Source organism: Taeniopygia guttata, chromosome 5, assembly GCF_048771995.1.
Source record: "Taeniopygia guttata chromosome 5, bTaeGut7.mat, whole genome shotgun sequence".
Taxonomy (NCBI): Eukaryota; Metazoa; Chordata; class Aves; order Passeriformes; family Estrildidae; genus Taeniopygia; species Taeniopygia guttata.
Window position 1 is genome coordinate 2,013,524 of NC_133030.1, and position 18,710 is coordinate 2,032,233.

Sequence of the window (18,710 nt, forward strand, 5' to 3'; positions counted from 1 at the left end):
ATCAACACAGACTGGAATTTCTTTGCATTTTTAGAAACATCTGCTCTACATATCACTGTGTAATATATCTATATATTTACTGTGAAAGAAATTAAGGTGTCACTTTGCTGCCAAAAATTTAAGCATATGCAGGACAGCACTATTTTTGACACAGTGCAGATGGAGTGCTTTAAAAAGGACAGTTTAGCCTCTGCAGCCACATATAATGGATGTATACCCATCCTCCAGATAAAAGCAACTCTGTGGTGTGAATGTTTAGTCTACCTTTTTGCTTTACACTGAATTTTATTTGTAACAGCTGCTTTCTAGTTCACATGAAAGTAATATTGATAATTGAGGGAAGAGCTTTGCATTGAAATTGTGAATTGTGTTTTTCTTACTGACTAGTCTGGCCCCTTCTGTAAAATAAGGGAGTTTGAATTCACAGGCTAATTCTCTCATGAAACAATGATAGGCTTATTGGGGTATCCTTTGAGACTCTCACTGTGAAACTTTGCCAGTATGTAGAGCAAAATATCATATTCACAGGGAGAGATACAGCAAGCAGGACTGAGACCCTGCACAGGGCTTACAACACATAGCTACAGTAATTTCAAAAAGCTCTTACATCCTTCACCCTGCTTGGAGCATGAAAGTACAATGAATACTGGAAAGCTTGTGGGAAATATTCAAGGACTGGCATGCATCAGGATGCACTAGAAGAGCAGGAGGGGAAGATTTGTCAGTCTCTCAAGACACCCATTTCATCTCTACAGAAGAGACAGTGGCCAAAATGAGGTATTTTTGGTTTTGCCTGCTCCATCTCTTAATTTCTCAAACTCTCCATCTTCTCAGTGAATGTTCTTTTCTGGACATTTTTGGTTTTGGGGTGGTCCAGTTGAGAAAGGAGCTGATGGTCCCATTTAAATTTATGTTATTACTTTAAATTAGACAGTTAAATAAATTGTAAATTAAAATAACAATACTATTTTGCATTGTATAAAAAGTTGAATTTATTAAGGAGATGGTAAGAAATATCTAAAAAAGAGATAAAATAATCAAAGTTTCAGAATATGTACATAGCCATCACTGTAAAGTAGATATTCCCATTTTTCTATTTTGTTTCCATCCATGTGGATCCACGGATCAAATATCACCCAGACAACTGGAAGCAATGCTCTCAATTTTTATGCCAAACTCTTTTTCTTATATTCAATGATGTTTTGGACAACAACATGAGAGCACATTTTAGCAGATGTGTGCAAGTCCCCAGTTTTACAAAAGGGAAATTGAGATACTAAACATACATCACAAATTTAGAAATATATTATGGTAAGTAGTAGAATATCTCAATGACTGTTATTTGGAGAGGAATTTGTAAGAAGGAAAGGGTGATATCACAGCATGGATATTCTTCTGTGCTCTTTCACTTCCAAAGCTGTATGTCAGAGCCAAGAACAACTTAGGTTTAAACATTCTTCTCCTAAAATCTCCTTCTGGTCTGTCCAGGCTAACACATCATGTCCCACACTGAGAAAACAGGGGTGCAGGTCTGTCAGTATCTCAGCCCAGGCTGGAAGAACCCTGCTGAGGAGTCCCTGCCCAGCCCTTTTGCTGTGCTCCGGGCCACACCGAGGGGGTGAGCTGGGCTGTGTCTGGAGGAGACAAAATGGATTTTGTCTGCAGGACACAAAGGTGGATTTTTATTGCAGGACCAAAGTGCATTTTGTCCTGCCCCGCTCAGCTGCACAGGGGCAGGCAGCAGCCCGTGGGACTAGACTGGAGTTACTCTGACAAAAAGCCGGTGGGATGGGGATGTCAGCTCCTCAGCACCAGGCATTTCACTGTACACATCCCCTCCTGTGCCTGCCAGTGCCATGTGAGGCACCACCACCACAATTTCCTGCATATGCTCCCTCCCTGTGTCTCTCTCACACAGCCAGGCACAGAGCTTGCATCTGAACAGCACAAGACATTCTCATCCCTTGATGCCTGAGCAATCTGTCTCTGTGGTCTTCCCAGCCTTTATAAGCCCAGGGATCTGGAAATTAAAAAAAAAAAAATGAAAAGAAAGAGAAGAGAAGAGAAGAGAAGAGAAGAGAAGAGAAGAGAAGAGAAGAGAAGAGAAGAGAAGAGAAGAGAAGAGAAGAGAAGAGAAGAGAAGAGAAGAGAAGAGAAGAGAAGAGAAGAGAAGAGAAGAGAAGAGAAGAGAAGAGAAGAGAAGAGAAGAGAAGAGAAGAGAAGAGAAGAGAAGAGAAAAGAAAAGAAAAGAAAAGAAAAGAAAAGAAAAGAAAAGAAAAGAAAAGAAAAGAAAAGAAAAGAAAAGAAAAGAAAAGAAAAGATCAAACTGAACCCAACTAAATCATATTGTACAGAGTAAAGCAGAAACAGATCTGGCTGGCCCTCACCATCCAGAGCACTGGGCTGATACCACCAATAATGTAGAAAAAGAAATGCTTCTCACAACTGATAATTTTTTTACTTTCATTTTTCTTCCAACAAATGATATTGAGTTTGTGTAGATGCTTTTTAAGATGAAGAAAAATGAAGCAAAATTAAGTGGTATTGAACATCAAAACATCACTTTAGCTAAGCAGTAGGATGTTTAGATCTTTGCTGAAAGCTTATCTGAACTACTGGAAGCTCCTTGACTCTGCAAAATCATGCAAAACATGTAAAAACAGGTCAAATATCAGGCACTTCAGCTGCCAGGAATTTCCCATCAGCAAAAAGGGGAGGGAAGGAGAACTTCCATCATTCCAGAATGTAGGAAAGTCCAGTGCTACAGTCAAGTGACAAGCTAGGGGTGTTGCGTATTATTGTCTAAATTACCCTCCTAAGAATTTAATTAAATATCATTATTTTTTAATATAAATAGATTTTGTTCTTTTAAAGCAAGACCTGTGTCTAGATTCTAAAGTGTTCTGCAAATGCAGTGCCATGCATGCTTCTGAAAATCCTTACAGACAATTATGTGTATAGAATATATAATTGCATGTGTACATATGGATTGTTTCTACCACTTGCATGGACACATCCCTAAGTGTTTGTACAAACAATCCTAATATTTAGACATAATTTATTAGCTGGACAATTATACAAATTGTATATTTGTATTTTAAATGAGTCCCATATTTTTATTACATTCTGTGTAATATTTGATCAACTCATTAAGAAACATGAGGATTAAAATTCAGGAGTGTCTGGATGTATGCCTGTTACACTTAATTAGTGATTGCTGGGAAAAGGATCTGAGAATTATCATACTGCATAAGGACAAAGATCTACACAGCAATAAAAATATTCTGCACGGTATTTTAATAAGATTCACTGCCTTTGGTAAGCTTAAACAGGTGAAGCAAAATCCAGCATTTTGCATCATGTCAGGGTTTAATTTCAGAGTTTTATTTATAAGGGTTGCAAGTCATTTAAAGAATGGAGTAATTGTCAAAGTAGGAAGGTATAATATTACAGATTTCTTACAACCATGTTTTAATGGCTTCAGTGTATATTAAATATTTAAACACATATAACATACATTTTGAAATTGAGAGAGTGGCAGAAGGTAAAAACACTGCACTTTTGGTATAAAGATTTCAGCTGCAACAGAGAGCACGAAAGGAGACTGAGTAAGTGTGAATCATCCTGCCAAGGTGCTGAGAATGCTCAAAGGGTTAAGGATGGCAAATCACATTTTGTTGCTATGTGCAGCAAGGATAAAGATCTGCTGGAACCCCCTTTAATAGGTGAAAGGTGGTCTGAGCCAGCACGCACACACTGACGTCCAACCCTTCCCCAGAGAATCAATGATGTTTTTGTGTGTGTGATCAATGTAATATTCCACAGCTAAATTTAGGGACTCTGCATCCTATGAAAATTGCACCTCTCTGTGTCTAATTAACAATAAAAAATTGTGGCTATCTACAGGTTTAATTGTTTAATCTACAAGGTTTTGATTAACTTGATCTTTTTAGTAAGAACAAAGGAGTATTTTGGGGGGGGGGGGGGGGAAGCATTTCTCATGTTGTTTACCCAGAAGGAATCCTGTAATTTTCCCTAGTCAGCTTGTAAGGATACACCATCTTTGCTGTTAACTCCCCTAACCCAAGCAACATAGAGTGTGAGACAGGCTGCTAATACAGTTTGCACTGTCTCAGTGCATTGCTTGGTTAAATCATAAATTACATCTGCACAGCCTCTCCTTTTCAGCTTGGAATTTTTACACACTTTTAGCAATAGATCATAGGATTCAGTGTAAAAATTGAAACCCAGATGCCTTTGGCCATAGTAACTGGTTTGAGGCATGTTTTACTAAGCAAATGACTCTTTGCATCAGTGTTAACTCCCATTTCAGCACTGGTACTGCATGCTGTGTATTTACAAATCATGGGGGGATGCACATTGTTCCACCAAAGTCAGAGGGAGCTGGTCTGATACCAGCTTTCACTTTTAGTACCTCCTTTATGATGACATACCTGCTGGAGTGTCTGCAGCCATGCTGTGAGTGGGTACTGTGCAAAGGATGAGCCAGGAAAGAGAACCACTCTTGTCACAGAAACTCTTCCAGGACCCCTCATCAGCTCTTTTCTCGAAGGGCTCCGAAGATGCTTTGTTTATATGCTATTGCTCTGCCTCAAAGTTCATAACAAAAATCATTAAAATGAAGGTTTAAAGGAAAAAAGAGTCCTTAGCCTAAGAGAATAACAGTTCAGTTCCGAGTTCTCATCTATAGTGCTCTAAAACCATAAGCAAACCCATATGGCTTAATTTAGAAAACATTAATAAAAGAAATTAGCACATAATGAGATTTCTGAGAATCTTGCCATTTGTATCAAACTGAAAAAAAAAAAACCAAAAAAAACCCAACCATAAAAGTCTACCATTGGAAATATATTCTGCTCTCTTCCAGGTATTCTTCCCCTTAGCCTGATTCCCCATGGGTGAAACGAAAAAATGAAGATATACTAGTATCTCAGTATAAAAATGTAAGTGTGCATTAAAATATTTAAGGGTGGCTGTCAAGAGCATAGGCTCAGACCTGGATGATTTTCAGGATTGCTGTGGAAATTACCTTATCGAGTAGATGTTCATTAGGGATAAATGTCAAATGATGTAGGGATTATTTTGAAACAGTTTTTATGGGAAACTTACATTCAAATGCGTTTTTATAGGAAGAAGCCTACACTGGCAAATAGAACAAATTTTCAAGAACCAATTAAACCTACATGTAGGAAATGAAAAAATGGTTTGTCCAAAACCAGCAGATTTGTATGATCCCAGGGTGCCCTTGTGACTCAGGCAGAGAATTCAGGACTTCCTCTCAAAACAGAGAAGTTTGTAGTACTGTCATTAAACTAACAAGAAAAATATATTGATCAATAAATATATAATATATTGGTAAATATATAATATATAAAAATTATATAATATATGGCAAATATATAATATATATATATTAAATATAGCATTTTCTATATATAGAAAATATATTTCTAAATACATATAAAATATATTGATAAATATATATTATATATTATATATTATATATTATATATTATATAGGAAATATATATTATATATATATAAAAAAAATTAATATATTGGTCAATAAAAGAGATGCTTCAATTTTTCACTCATTGGCAAGCAAGCAACACATGTGCAACCCAGATAGAAAGGTATTTCATCATTTCAGTTACTTGCTCCAAATAAATGCAAAATTTTGACCCATGGTTAGGACAGCCTACACATAGATTCACAGACACAGGAGGTACTGCAGCTCTTCAGGGATATTTTAGATTTCTTGTGCTAGAAATGCTTTCTGATTTATCTGAATTACAAGCCAAGGTGTGATACCATCACCCCTCAGCACAGCAGCTGCAATATAGACTTCTTCAGCTCTTCCATGCTCTCCTCTTCCTCCTGTGTTTTGTATTAAAGACAGTGTTTTTTGCAAATGTTTATGTTACCACAATAATTTGGTTCTTGCCATCTGATGAGGGGATCTTGCATCTCTGTAAATAGAGAATAAAAGACTAGTGTAAAAATAACAAAAATAATAAAATAAGAAATAGAATAAAAATAATAAAATAATAACTAGAAGAAAAAATTGAAAACATTCTTCCTGTTGCAGTGGACACATAAACAAACTAATCAACTGTCTTCTTAAACCACTCATCTCTGCTTGTCTAAAGGAGGCAAGAGGTGACAGAGGCTGATTGCAATCCTGTCTAATGTGTGCTGATAAATGTGAGGGCTCATTGTCACGAGCATTCTCCACCATCTCCTCCCAAAGACAGGCTCCAGAACCAACATTTCTCTATAAATAAAGTTTTGGAGGCATTTTAAAACCACACGGCCTTCTGGTGGATAAAAGAGAGAGTCATTCACATATCCCCCCTCATACAGGCAAATAAAAAAAAAAAAAAAAAAGAATTCTGGTTTGTTCTATGGATAAAGAATATTACCAGAACACAGTTCATCCTTCCTGTCTATAGAGTGTTTTCTATTAAATAACTGTAGTGGCTAAAAGGCAAAGGAACCTCACTGTTTAGAGGGAACAAACACTGTTAATGACATGACTTCCAAGGGGTTACTGATCATAATGAAATCCTGATTAATCACGCATAAAACAAAGAAGACATTCAATTGGACATGCTTGGGTTATTTAAACCCTGTAACTCATCTGTGCACAAAATAGGATGCAGTTGAATTTTAGCAGCGCTCAGGTATTTGGGAAAGCCAGCCACAGCAATTTAACTTATTTTTAGTGATGTGTCCTATCAATGACAAGGAAAAAACCTAAGAGAATTACCCAAACGCAACTCTCCAAAAGCAGTAAAACTATACTAAAAATCTTGTTATAATCCCAGATCACAAGCTAGGGAATTCAGACAACTATCTACATCTGATAGAGTTAATATGATGGAAAGAATGAAGGCCAGAGGGACAAATGGAAAACTGATTTGGAAGAAATTCAAATTCTAAATGTAAAATTTCATTTGAGGAACTCGGGGGCTCAGCTCCATCCCAAGAAAAGAAGCAGGGTGTATGTGGTAGACTCACCAGAACCACTGAAACACTGGGAGACAGCACTGCCACTTGATAATTTGCTGGAAGATTCTAGCTGGCAGTCCTCGGGCTGCATTTAGTCTGCTCTTAACTGTGCTTCTTGCTATGCACAACGCTGAAGGCTGACCTAATGAAAGCAGAATTAAGTAAAGCACAGATCCTGCGTGCAATGGTTTTTTTCAGGTGTTTACTCATCCGATGCCCCCGCAAGCCCAAATGCTAGCTCATTATTCCCAGCAGTACTCCGTTTCAAATCAGTGACACAGACACACTGAAAGGTTACTTGAACTATCCAGAGCCTGCTCTTGAAGCAAAATATTCTTCCATATGTTCAGCATCTTTGGAAGAGAACAGCACAGGCAGGCCTATGGATTTGTGTTTAACATTTCTGAAGCAATTTTGAATGCCACTGAAGCAACAGGTAACTGCATTAAAAGGAGAAAAAACCCAAACACCTCAGCAGGACCACAGGGTATTTTTCAGCCTGTCATGCATGTTTGTGATAAAGACTGGGCAGATTTCAGGATGTGTATTGTGTCTATACAGTGGACAAGGCTGTTGTCCATCGAGATAATGCTTTATCTGAAGCAAATAGGAATGTGTGGGATGAAAACTGAACTGGCTGAAAAGTGAAGAACTGAAAGACAGAACAGGTTGGTAACTTCCAAGGTTTCATGCAACAAGTTTCTGGTGCAGGCTGGAGACTCTTTCAACCACTGAACCACAGGCAATAAGGAAAATGTCTGTCTGTGTAGTATAAGGAAATATTTGCTTTGCACTTACAGGTCAGTTTTTGGTCTGTGCAGTGCTGTGGGCTCACTGCTCTGCCCTGGGATCCACACTGCTCATGGGAAAAATCAGTTCTGAAAATAGGCCAGGTGTTGGAACAAGCCCAATAACACTTCCACCCTTTTCACAGGTGATACAATCCACTCTTGCCTTCTTAGATTAGTTCTCTTAAATGCATTCCTTTCCCCTTTAATAGATTAAATAGAAAACCACATAAGTCTTGCATTAACAATACTTTTAAACAGTCACGGACACATCACTTTTACTTTTCCCCTCAAGACAAATTCCTTCCCTGGTGTGCATAAACTTTCTAGAAGATGGACTTCAGACTTGCTTTTAGGAACTCAGAAGAGATCAGTGAAGAGACACTTTTGAACGTCAGAGAGGCTTAGTCACCTGATTAAAAGTATCCAGGAAGATCTCATTATTTGAACTGCTTCCTCACCAAGAGCTGAAATTAATGTGCCCATGGAAGCAATTTCAACTGCAGCTACACAGTGCCTGTGTGAGTCCATGATGCAGGTTTGCTTCAATATCCTGAGAATTCCTGCTCTTTCCCACCTCAGCAGCTCATTCTCTTGAAGCCTGAATGGCAGAAGGAGTTCTGGGGGACATTTTTGGCCTTGGGGTCACAGAGAGTTTGGCCCTGTACCTGCGTCATGCTGCTGACACAAAAACCCCTGGTAGTGACCAAAATGTCATTTGTGGCTTGCGGTGCAGAAGTGCAATTCTGTGTTAACAGCCCATGATTGCTTGTTCCTGCCTTCATTATCTGTTGATGCTAACAAAATATGGATTTACCAGTGTATGACAGCTCTGCTCTTGATATCTATGGCTTTCCAGTAAATAAATGAAATTAAATGCAAATACAAAACCCCCCAAGCCTAACCCGGCTTGTTCTGTTTGTACTTTTGTCACTGCAGGCAACCAGAGTGTGAAGCAGGTAAGAAGTCAAGCAAGCTCTTGACGTCAGTTATTCCTCATTTGGAACAATTTTAAACAATCTTTGACTTATGTTCATATGCTGATCATTGATTAAGCCCCAGGGATGTTTCCTCCAGTGTTTCTTCACCTTTATTACTATAAACAATGTAGTACTTTTCCAAGCCACTTAGCCTCAGACTCTGTGTACAGCCTATTAATAAATGCACCCTTGTATATTTTGTTTCTCATTAATACCAAGATGACAGCTGATATTCTGACAATCTCTGGGTCTCGAAACACTCATCATTATCAGCAATAAGTCATGTTTATTTCTTAGTTGCATTCAAACATTAGAATTTATGCACAAAGGATAAATCATTCCTCTAACAGAATGATCAGTTTTTGCATTTCTCAATCTAGTTCCACGTTACTCTCTTGGCATTTTCACTTAAATGAATATGCTCACTTAAAATAAATAGTAAGGGAAAAACAATAGCAGAAAAAGAGGTTTGATAGTCACGTAGCATGCACATAACCATCACTAAGGGACTCCTGATGTTATGAGAACCCACTGATGCCTGCTCTCATCCACACAAGACACACAGGGTTTTTAATCAGAGTTCCTTTCTCTCAGTGTCTTTCATTAAAAACAAAGAAAGGTTCCAGTTCACAGATTAATCAGCTGTGACTTAGCATTTCAGCTGTTTTCAGTAAATATTTTGTGTGTGCACCTGGATTTCACGTTTCTTCCTAGCAGGGAACCCAGCAATGCAGACTGCTCAAGCTTTGTTTTCAGCCTTTCCCCAAAATATTTCCAAAGAAGCCACTGTGGTGTGTTGCTGCTGCCTCTTGGGAGCCTCAGCTTGCCTAAAGACAATGGTTTTTCAGAGCAGAGTCATTTAAATAAGTCTCATCTCAAGAGATGGAGTCAGAAAGCTTTCTCAGAGCAGCTGTGGATGCTGAAATTGCTGAACACACAGCCTGGTGGGTCAACTGTGGGATGTACATGAGAGGGTTTGCACCCTGTGCTGGGGTTCAGCTTGGAGGTGTGCCTTTGACAAAGGTGGAACACCAACACCATGACCACCACACCAAGAAAAGCTGTTAAAAAGAAAATTATTGCTCTCCTTCCCACCTGTGGATATGGTCAGGAATGGTTCTTGCAGGCAAGCACTGCTTCAGAGAGGGGTAGAGCAGAGATTCTGAGGGAAGGTGGAAAAGATGAGTACGCACAAGGTTGGACGTGGAAGGAAGGGAGCAGGAAATAGCAGCTCTGCAAAAGTACAGGTGATTTGGTGTTTGCAAGCTGCTGGACTACCAACCTCATTCTTCTGACTTCCAGTCTGTTTCCATTCTTCACAGAAAATGTGGCATGTTGGGTTGGGTTTTTTTCTTCTGCCTGATTATAAATTTGTTGCATCCTCAACTGAGAATGGCCCAGAAGAATAGACTAATAATGGAAATTGGTTTGGCTGGATCAAATGCCTGTTTCTGCCATTTCCACCACAGAAAAAAGATAAAAACAAAAACTTTTAGAATGTTTTCTTTTATGCTTATGGGAAAATTATTCCTATTTTTTTATTCAGCTGTTTATTCATGAGCTACCAGAAGCACCAATGGAGAGCAGTGCAAAGCAGAGCCCTGCCCATGGGAGTTGGATATTTCTCTAGGCAGGGCAGACAGCTCCATGACTGATCTATCACCAGCTAGACCTGAACCTTCCAGCAGGACCTGCAGCACAGCAATGTTTTTATTCAGCCATTTACTGCTATTGTTTTGTGCTTTTCTCAGACTTGTTCCAAGCTGTGACAAGAAGGAAAGTCTTTAAGTTTCCTCACACATCTTTTTCTGCCTAAAAGGTGCTGAAGCATTAAGCAACTACTGCTAGGATAGTTCAGGACAAGCATTTTTGTGTACATGGTGATAGCAATTGTCACTGTTTCTGAATATTGAATTCATAGTGCAATGAGCCATTAAATTTTCCCCTTTCTGTTGGGTATTTGGAAATACTTGGAAAACAAAAATTGTCACTGCATTGGGTTTGCATGGCAAGCTTGTGGCAACAGAGGGTCTACAGGGGTGGCTTCTCTGAGAGGCTGGCAGAATCCTTCCCATGTCCAGTGGATCCAATTCCAGCTGTGTCCCACTACTGGCCAAGGCTGGGTCCATCAGCAGCTGTGGGAGTGTCTCAGGGTGAGATTTAAATGGGGGGAAGCCCCAACCAGTGCAGCAGCTGCTGGACAGATGAGTGAAGATATGGGAGAGGAAGGTCTGTGCAGGAGGAGGGGCAGGAGATGCTCCAGGAGCAGGAAAAATGTCTAAGGAGGAGGGAGAAGCAGGCACAGCTTGTGATGAACTGACCACAACCCTGCACTGCTTTGTGGGCAGCCGGCAGAGAAGTCTGGAGTGAAATTAAGCCTGTTATTAAGGATTTTATCTCATTACCCTACGCCAATTTTATAGGTAATAAATCCAATTCATCTTCTCCAATCAAGTAAGTCTATTTTGCCAATGAAGGTAAAATAGATATATAATAATATGTTGAATTACTTTTCTGTCTTTGCCCTGACCCACAAGCATTTTGTGATATTTTCTGCTCCTTGTTTTGCTGAAAAGGGGAGTAACAGTGGCTTTGTGGGACACCTGGCAGATAGCCAATGTAAATCCACCATGCCCTTTACCTATCAAGGCATCCCCAACTTCAGTATCACAGTTTTGGGGTAAATTCAATTCCCTTTGAGACTAGCAACACCAGCCCAAACACTTTTTTCCAAGATATGAAGTGCATGCTGCTCATATGCCAATGGTAGCTGCTATGAAGTTGAAAAAAATGAATATATTCAGAGTACACTGAGTGATACAATAAGCCCCAAAAGCTTTCCTCATCCATGTCATCCACCAACACTGGCATGTTTTGAAGGTGGAACATAGAAAAAGGTGGAACATAGAAAACAAAAAATGCCTGGAAGAACTGGGAGTATTAAAACATAACCACAAAAAGAAAAAAAAAAAAGTGGAAAAACTGACATTTTGAATAATTCTTTGCTTCTTGCTTCTTTCAACTCATATTGCAGTATTCCTTACAGTTCTTCCACTTGGCCTTGTTCAAATCATCATTCTCACTGCAGGAAGGACAGCAAAATCATTGCTGTAAATTAAAAGGCCGTGGACAAGGAATGGAAACAAAAAGAATATATCTCCAGGAGCTTTCTCACTGTAGATGAAGCTCACTCTGCAGAGAACAGCAAGATGCCTTCCTTCTTTGTTTGCTCCCTGTTTCTCACCTCCTGCTACTTTTTCAAAATATTCTTTTCTGAATGTTCTGAGATTTATCCTGTGATTGTTTTGTCAGGTGTGTAAATTCCAGCCTACCAAAGAAACACAGGATCGATGTCTAAATTGACTTACTAGAGTTCAACACATCTGGGGAGATTCCTCTGAGGTATTTTTACTTTATTTTTTCATTCAGTGCACCTACAAAGGGTGGAGGCTGGCAGTCACTGTTCTAACAAGCACAGCAGAGTAATAACAGATGATCCTGAACAAAGTTGAGAGGTCTGCAGTCCTCTTGGCTGGAATCTGAAGCCCAGGGAACTCTCAGGACTTTGGGCCTGTGAGCCAAAGCTTAGAATTAAAATCTGAGACCTTGGAAAAGGCTCCCAAACTGAGGTGCTAGAAGTGAGAGTGTGGATTTGTAGTTTAAGGCAGAGACACATTCAGCTAAGTAAAGGAAAGTTAAGAGTTTTAAAGATATAGAATAAATAAAACTAGTTACAAAGGTAACAAGGAGTTTAGAATGCAGTACTGTAGGTTTGTGTTCCATAACAGGATTGGCTAAGAAAGTAGCATGGGTCTATAACACTAAATATTTAAGGATGGGGTCAAAAACATAAATATCCTCACTGGCAGTGTTTTATTGGTCAATAAATCCTTAAAAGGCCTTGTAACGTAGGGTCTTGTGACCTTCTGAGCCATGCAGTGAAAATGTGAGCCCAACTCACCCTTCCTGCCTGTATAGAAGATAAAAAAAATTAATCTCAGCATCAAAAACAACTCAGAGATCGCATCTCTAACTCATTCAAAATTTCCACACTCCTCAGCACCATGTGGATTCAAATTTGTAACAGTTTTGTGACAGGTCTGTAGGGACCTGAAGGCCCTTCTCTCCCCTACCCCACTGCCCAATAAAATCTCCAAAAATACTTCTGAGTGTAGAGGTATTTAACACTCTGGTTAAACCCACTGAAAGAAGCTAAAGAGGTTAGAAGAGAAATACTATTAATATCCAGTGCTACTCGTACACCAACAGCTGATAAGCCCTCAGAAAAACACAAATAATCTAATTAGAGACAGAAAAATCTTCAGCGTAATGATGCCCAGTCAGGCACTGCACCACCATTTTCAATAAGCAAGGGAAAAAGGAAATGAACACAGTTTCACTTTCAGGCATGTCAGCCTTTGTCTGGGTAGCTTTACCTGTAGGTATGAGATGGTGTACACAAGCCAGGTTGGACAGCCAGTTACATACAAATTCTATCCATCCATCTGCACATTTTTTTATTTTTTTAATTCATGAGAGCTGCAACAGTCTATAAAGTCCCAAAGGAGTGTGTGGGAATGCTTGCCACCTGTGAAAAAATACTGTAACAGTGAAGTTTTCAATGCCTACAACAGAACAATGAAGTCAAGTCGTTGTACAAAGCAAGAGCATCTAGTATAATTTAATTGCAGTATTTCTGCTGTTGATTTCAAAATTTTGCAATGCTTACATTTCCTGGCTTGTATGCAAGACTACTAACCAACTTTTAGCTGAAAGGGCAAAAATTTATATTTAATCTTATGTATCAGACAAGGGAGAAACAGATGAAAAGGGGAAAGAAGAACTCTACGAGATCTAAGAGATGACTCTCGCAAGATCAAGCATGCATATGGATGTATGAACATACATCTGCCTCTTTATGGTCATTAGATTTAATGACCAGATTTAGATTTAATTCTCTTCAGATGAAGGTTTATTTTGTTCACCTCAGTTTCTTCCTTTTCCATTTCAACACTCCCATCACAACTCAGGCGTGGACCAAAGCTGGTTGGTATTCAGTAGCCACAGTAAAAGCAGAATCAAAATGTAAATGCTGCAGTTCAGACCTTGTGCTGTTTTTATGCAGAGATGCAGATTAGCTTTAATCATCTTATTAGTGGTGGGTTTAGTTTAGGTCAGGATGTGCTCTGACACAGATCTTCATGGGATATTAGAGGTACAGATATTAGCAAATTTTGTAAAATGAAGAAAGCGAAAATCTAAAGCAGAAAAGTTATTTCATTGCTGAAGAAATAGCCAAGATATTCTCCCAGCTATAAGCACTCCTAAACACAGAGATCTGCAAAACTATAATTGTATTTTCTTCTTGTCCACCTAGGAAATATTGTATATATATTCTCAATGATGGGTAAAAACTGCTTATTAACCACCTGCAACTTTTCCATTGGCTGTGGAACCACAGTGCCAAAACCTCCCCCAAGTGTTTTGCTAAGTCACTTAGTGCCCAATAAAATCAAAACCAATGGAAGATTTTAAATTTCATAAAACTTCATGCACTCAAGATTTCAAAACAAAGAGAACTGTGAAAACCTTGGTGGAACACATTAAAGAATAAGGTAGGAACTCTTTTCTGTATTCACCAATAATGATTACACAACTGTGGAGGGAAAAGAAGTGTGTTAGCACTAATAATCTGCCTCCCATTAATTGTGAAAATCAGCATAAACCTCTCTACAGCAGGGGAAGAGCACTGATTCAATATCGATATCAAATATTGGACCATTCATCCCCTCTCAAGCTAGGAGGTTAGGGAATGTGTTCTAGCAGACACTGGCAGCAGTTGGAACATTCCCTTCATCTTGAAAAATATCTCAGGCACCCACTACTATCATCTTTACATTTATAGTAACCTGCCAGTTTCTATTTTTATTTAAAGTAAGTCCTAATTGTACATGAGATTTTAGGTCTCGGTTTAAATTTGAAATATGAAACAGTATTCTCCTACAGATTTTTCAAGGAAAGCTGAGAAGACACAATTTTTTAAGAATACAAGTAAAAGAGATGGGAAATAGAAAATCCTTTTTTATTTTTTCCTCAGTGTTGGGAGAAGAATAATTTAAAATAGAGATGATCATGAGTAGTGCTTGAAAAAAAAGACAATTTCATTCATAAACTTGCAATTGTATTTTTATCAGCCAGAATTTAAAAACTTGCCCCATGAATTGCATGATTTATTTTTTATCATTCAATATTTTAATATAAAAAAATGCCACTGATAGGAGTATGATATTATTTGCAAAAGAAGCTCTTTATTCCCCTTGGGTTTTCCATTCCAAGCAGGGAAATATGCTGCTAATATTTGGCTGAGCTCGAGAAGAGGAGCAGACAAATATCTGGATGGGAAAAGAGTGTAGACAATGGGATCAGCACATGCATACACCTACCTCAAAGAAGCTCTTGCAATACCTGTATTTGTACGGTCCCTGCCTGCTGCCCACTCCAATGAACAAGTCCTGCTCTTCACCTTGGCAGCCCTTACCTTACAGCATCGCTGTGCAGGGAAAGTGCTGATGGCAGCAGCACGCCTTGCCCACAGAAGGATTTCTCCATTCTGCTTCTCAGGGGTTTAGCTGACAGCAAACTTGTAGAATTAACATACTGTGGGTTTTATTTCTCACAAAAGAGAATATCAGATGTTTGCTTCATTCCAACAGGTTCCACTTGTCCTGCTAGCTCCTGTGAGAATCCTGTTTGCAACATATATTGTACTTTATATACAGTAGCTTTTATCTATAGAGATCCCATACAAAAAAAAAAAAAAATCCCCAAAAAACCACAACAACAACAAAAAAAATTAAAGCAAACAAAATGAAAGGATTGAAAAGTGAATCCAGATTTTGACATGGCTAAAATATCCCAGTTTGAGGTAAATGGTTATCTCTCCTCTTTACCCCTCTTTAACAAAAAAACCAAAAACAAAACAAAACAAAAAAAAACCCCAACCAACCAAAAAAAATAATCAGTTTTCATTGCATAGCACATTTACTATTTATTTGGATATAGAGCAGGAGGTCTGCAAATGAGCCCAATTCAGAGTCAGGACACCAGGGAAAGCATCTAATAGCCAAGGAACTGGAGTTGCCTTTAAATAAACAAAGGTAATTTAAAAAATTATAACAAGACTAGCAGCCTGGGGACAGGGAGCTCCACTGAACAAAAAGTCCTTACCTTATCCTCCAATGCTCTTTGTGGCTCATGGAAATACAAGTTCTGGCCCCCTTCCTTTCACCTGCTGAGAGCAGAGGTAGAAGCAGCACATATCCTTATTCCATAAGGTTCTCACTCCTCATTGTAATTTTCCAGGTGTAGGTAATATATTTGATTGTTATCATCTGGCCAAAATTTATATGAAGGCAAAAATAGAAAAAAAAAAAATCAGTTGTAAAGTCTGGAGTTGCCTCAGAACTTAACACCACAGTCTACAAAATATACAAGCCCAATAATATAAATGTTATATTGCATTATGTGCCCAAGCTGCTTAGCAGGGAAATAAACACTCCCATATACCTTATTGTGTGGCTTATATCTATACTTGGGTCCAAATTTGCTGAAGACTATTAAACACCATATGGGATTTATGGGTTTCTATACATTGTCCAGCAAGATGCATTATCACGTAAAATATTGCCAGGTCTTTATCCCCATATTACTAAACAATTTTTATACACTTACTTGCAGCATCATGGAATTTATCAAAAAACCCACAATGTAGTAGCCAAAACTGAAGAGGCTAAATCTCAATTTAAAGACCAAAAATGACATGAAAGAAAGATTGGGTAAAGTTTAAGCCAATGAAAGTATGAGTCATTATTATATAACAAGCAAGTTGGATATATTTTAAGCTGAAAAAAGATAGGTTGAGAGGGGAAGAGAGCACAGAAGTAGGAGTCAACAGGGGAACTGAGGTAAAGTAAGTGGGTATGTAAAAGTTTATGAGCACTATTAGCAACTTGCATGTTCTCTTAATTCTTGTTTACCTCCATTCTTTAAAGTCTCAGGTAGGACTGGTGCAAAATGTTAACAGTTTTCAGCCCAGGGGATGGAGAACCCATTCAAATTGTATCAGTGTAATTAATTGCCACTGGGTAGCTATTAGGCAACTTTTAGGTAACTTTGACAAACTTCTTCTGTTCATAGAAGACACAGCTGGGTAGAAATTAGTCTCTAAAAATACTTTCACACAACCTGCTTGTTTTCTAGTCACTGTCTTCTTATGTTATGCTCATTCCATCTGTCAATAGATATGAGTCACACATTCGACCTTTCAGTTTCACTTGCGCACATAAATTTCTTCCAATTTCCTGTGAAACAAACACTTTTAACTCTTCCTGGGCCAGCACATCACACAGACAGCAGGCTGGCGTGGCTGAGGCAGAAGCAAACTTTCCTGGTGATGCTCTTATCTTTCCAGCCTGCACTCCCTTTTCGGGGTAGATTGTCCCTGCATTTTGCTGATCACCTTTCTGCCCACACTACCACGACTTGCTCTGAAAAAGCAGCAAATAATATGGGACTCCAGTTCAAAAAAACACAGTCTAACTGTACTTTCAAAGAATGCTAAACAGCAGAGGAGCAGATACAAGTCACTCCTGACAATACCAGCCATGATTAGCAGATTCACTGGAGTAAAACTGTAATTTTACCAGAGTAAAGCTATAATTTTACCATTTTTAAACCTGAAGCAGTCAACATTTGATTCAAAGCTAACCTAAAAATACAGACTCATGCTTGCCCAAATGCTACCCACTGATATAAATCATGATGCCTTTACCAACTGATCTACTTTGTTCTTTCCCAAACACTATAAACACCTCCAGCATGAACAAAGAACAAACACGGCCACAAAAAACACAGCAAAAAAAGTGAAAGTCAGAACATTATTTTGGGATTTGAGGGTTTATTACCTGACTTTCTTTCAGGCATGGGGCACAATTTAATTTAATCTTTCAGGAAGCTTTAAAGACAAAGGGGAAAGAAATGAGTTGTAGTAAGAATCACAAGGCTGGACCATGGAGAGACCGAATTCTGCACAGTGACCTGGTAAAGGACGATGGAGACTTGTGAGGTACAACTGGTTAGCAGACCTCATTGGCAAGCTCATTTCACTGATGAGTGCAGGAACAGCAGCTCTGCAGCTTTCACAGAACAGAAGACTCACAGTCTGTCCCAATTAAGCCCTACAACAGCAGAAAAGGCTTTGGCATCATGGTTCCTGCCAAAACACACCAGGCCTGGAATATTGTCCCATCAAAACACACAAGCAAAGTTGCTTTTCTGCTCTGGCTGAGATTCCCCTATTGCAAACTGTAATTTCCCTATTTTCAGCTGTAATTGGAGGACAGTTTTAAGGGAGAAAATAGGAGTACAAAGTACAAAACTAGAAGAGTACAAAGCAGAAAAGTAGAAAAGCACAAAGCCCAGGGCTGCAGGCAGGGATGAGGGGATGAGCTGTGGCTGGGGTGGCACTGGGGTGGCCCAGGCTCCTCTGCCTGTGCTCCAGTGTCACACCTAAAGGGGACACAAATGAGGGGAGGCTTCAGCACTGAGAAGCAATGTAGGAAAAACTCTAAAAGGTGGAAGCACCCAGAAAAACTCCTACTCACTTAGGGATGAAGAATTTTTGACCTTGGGACACTGGCACAGTAACACTGAAACAATAGAACAGTGTGTGCTGCTATTGCAGATATACCCCCAGTCACTTAAATAAGTGCAGACTAACCAAGTCAATCCAAAGTGACAGCATAAATGTGCATATCTGGCTTTTGTGTTAAAAATCTTCTGTTTCCTTACAGAAAAAAACTCACTTAAAGGATTGATTTTACTTCTGATGACTTATTCTTACTGCACGCTT

At 38.9% G+C, this 18,710-nt stretch overlaps 2 long non-coding RNA genes across 2 annotated transcripts; both read right to left on the reverse strand.

Moving 5' to 3' along the window:
- Window positions 1–967: 967 nt before the first annotated feature.
- LOC140684218 (uncharacterized) lies at window positions 968–7,204 on the reverse strand. The gene is made up of 3 exons (XR_012056157.1): window positions 7,042–7,204; window positions 4,455–5,990; window positions 968–2,020 (listed from the first exon to the last, which is right to left on the reverse strand). It is a non-coding gene; the product is annotated as an uncharacterized lncRNA (long non-coding RNA).
- Window positions 7,205–15,024: 7,820 nt separating this feature from the next.
- LOC140684395 (uncharacterized) lies at window positions 15,025–16,570 on the reverse strand. Its single transcript, XR_012056607.1, has 3 exons — window positions 16,367–16,570; window positions 16,028–16,191; window positions 15,025–15,546 (listed from the first exon to the last, which is right to left on the reverse strand). It is a non-coding gene; the product is annotated as an uncharacterized lncRNA (long non-coding RNA).
- Window positions 16,571–18,710: the final 2,140 nt, after the last annotated feature.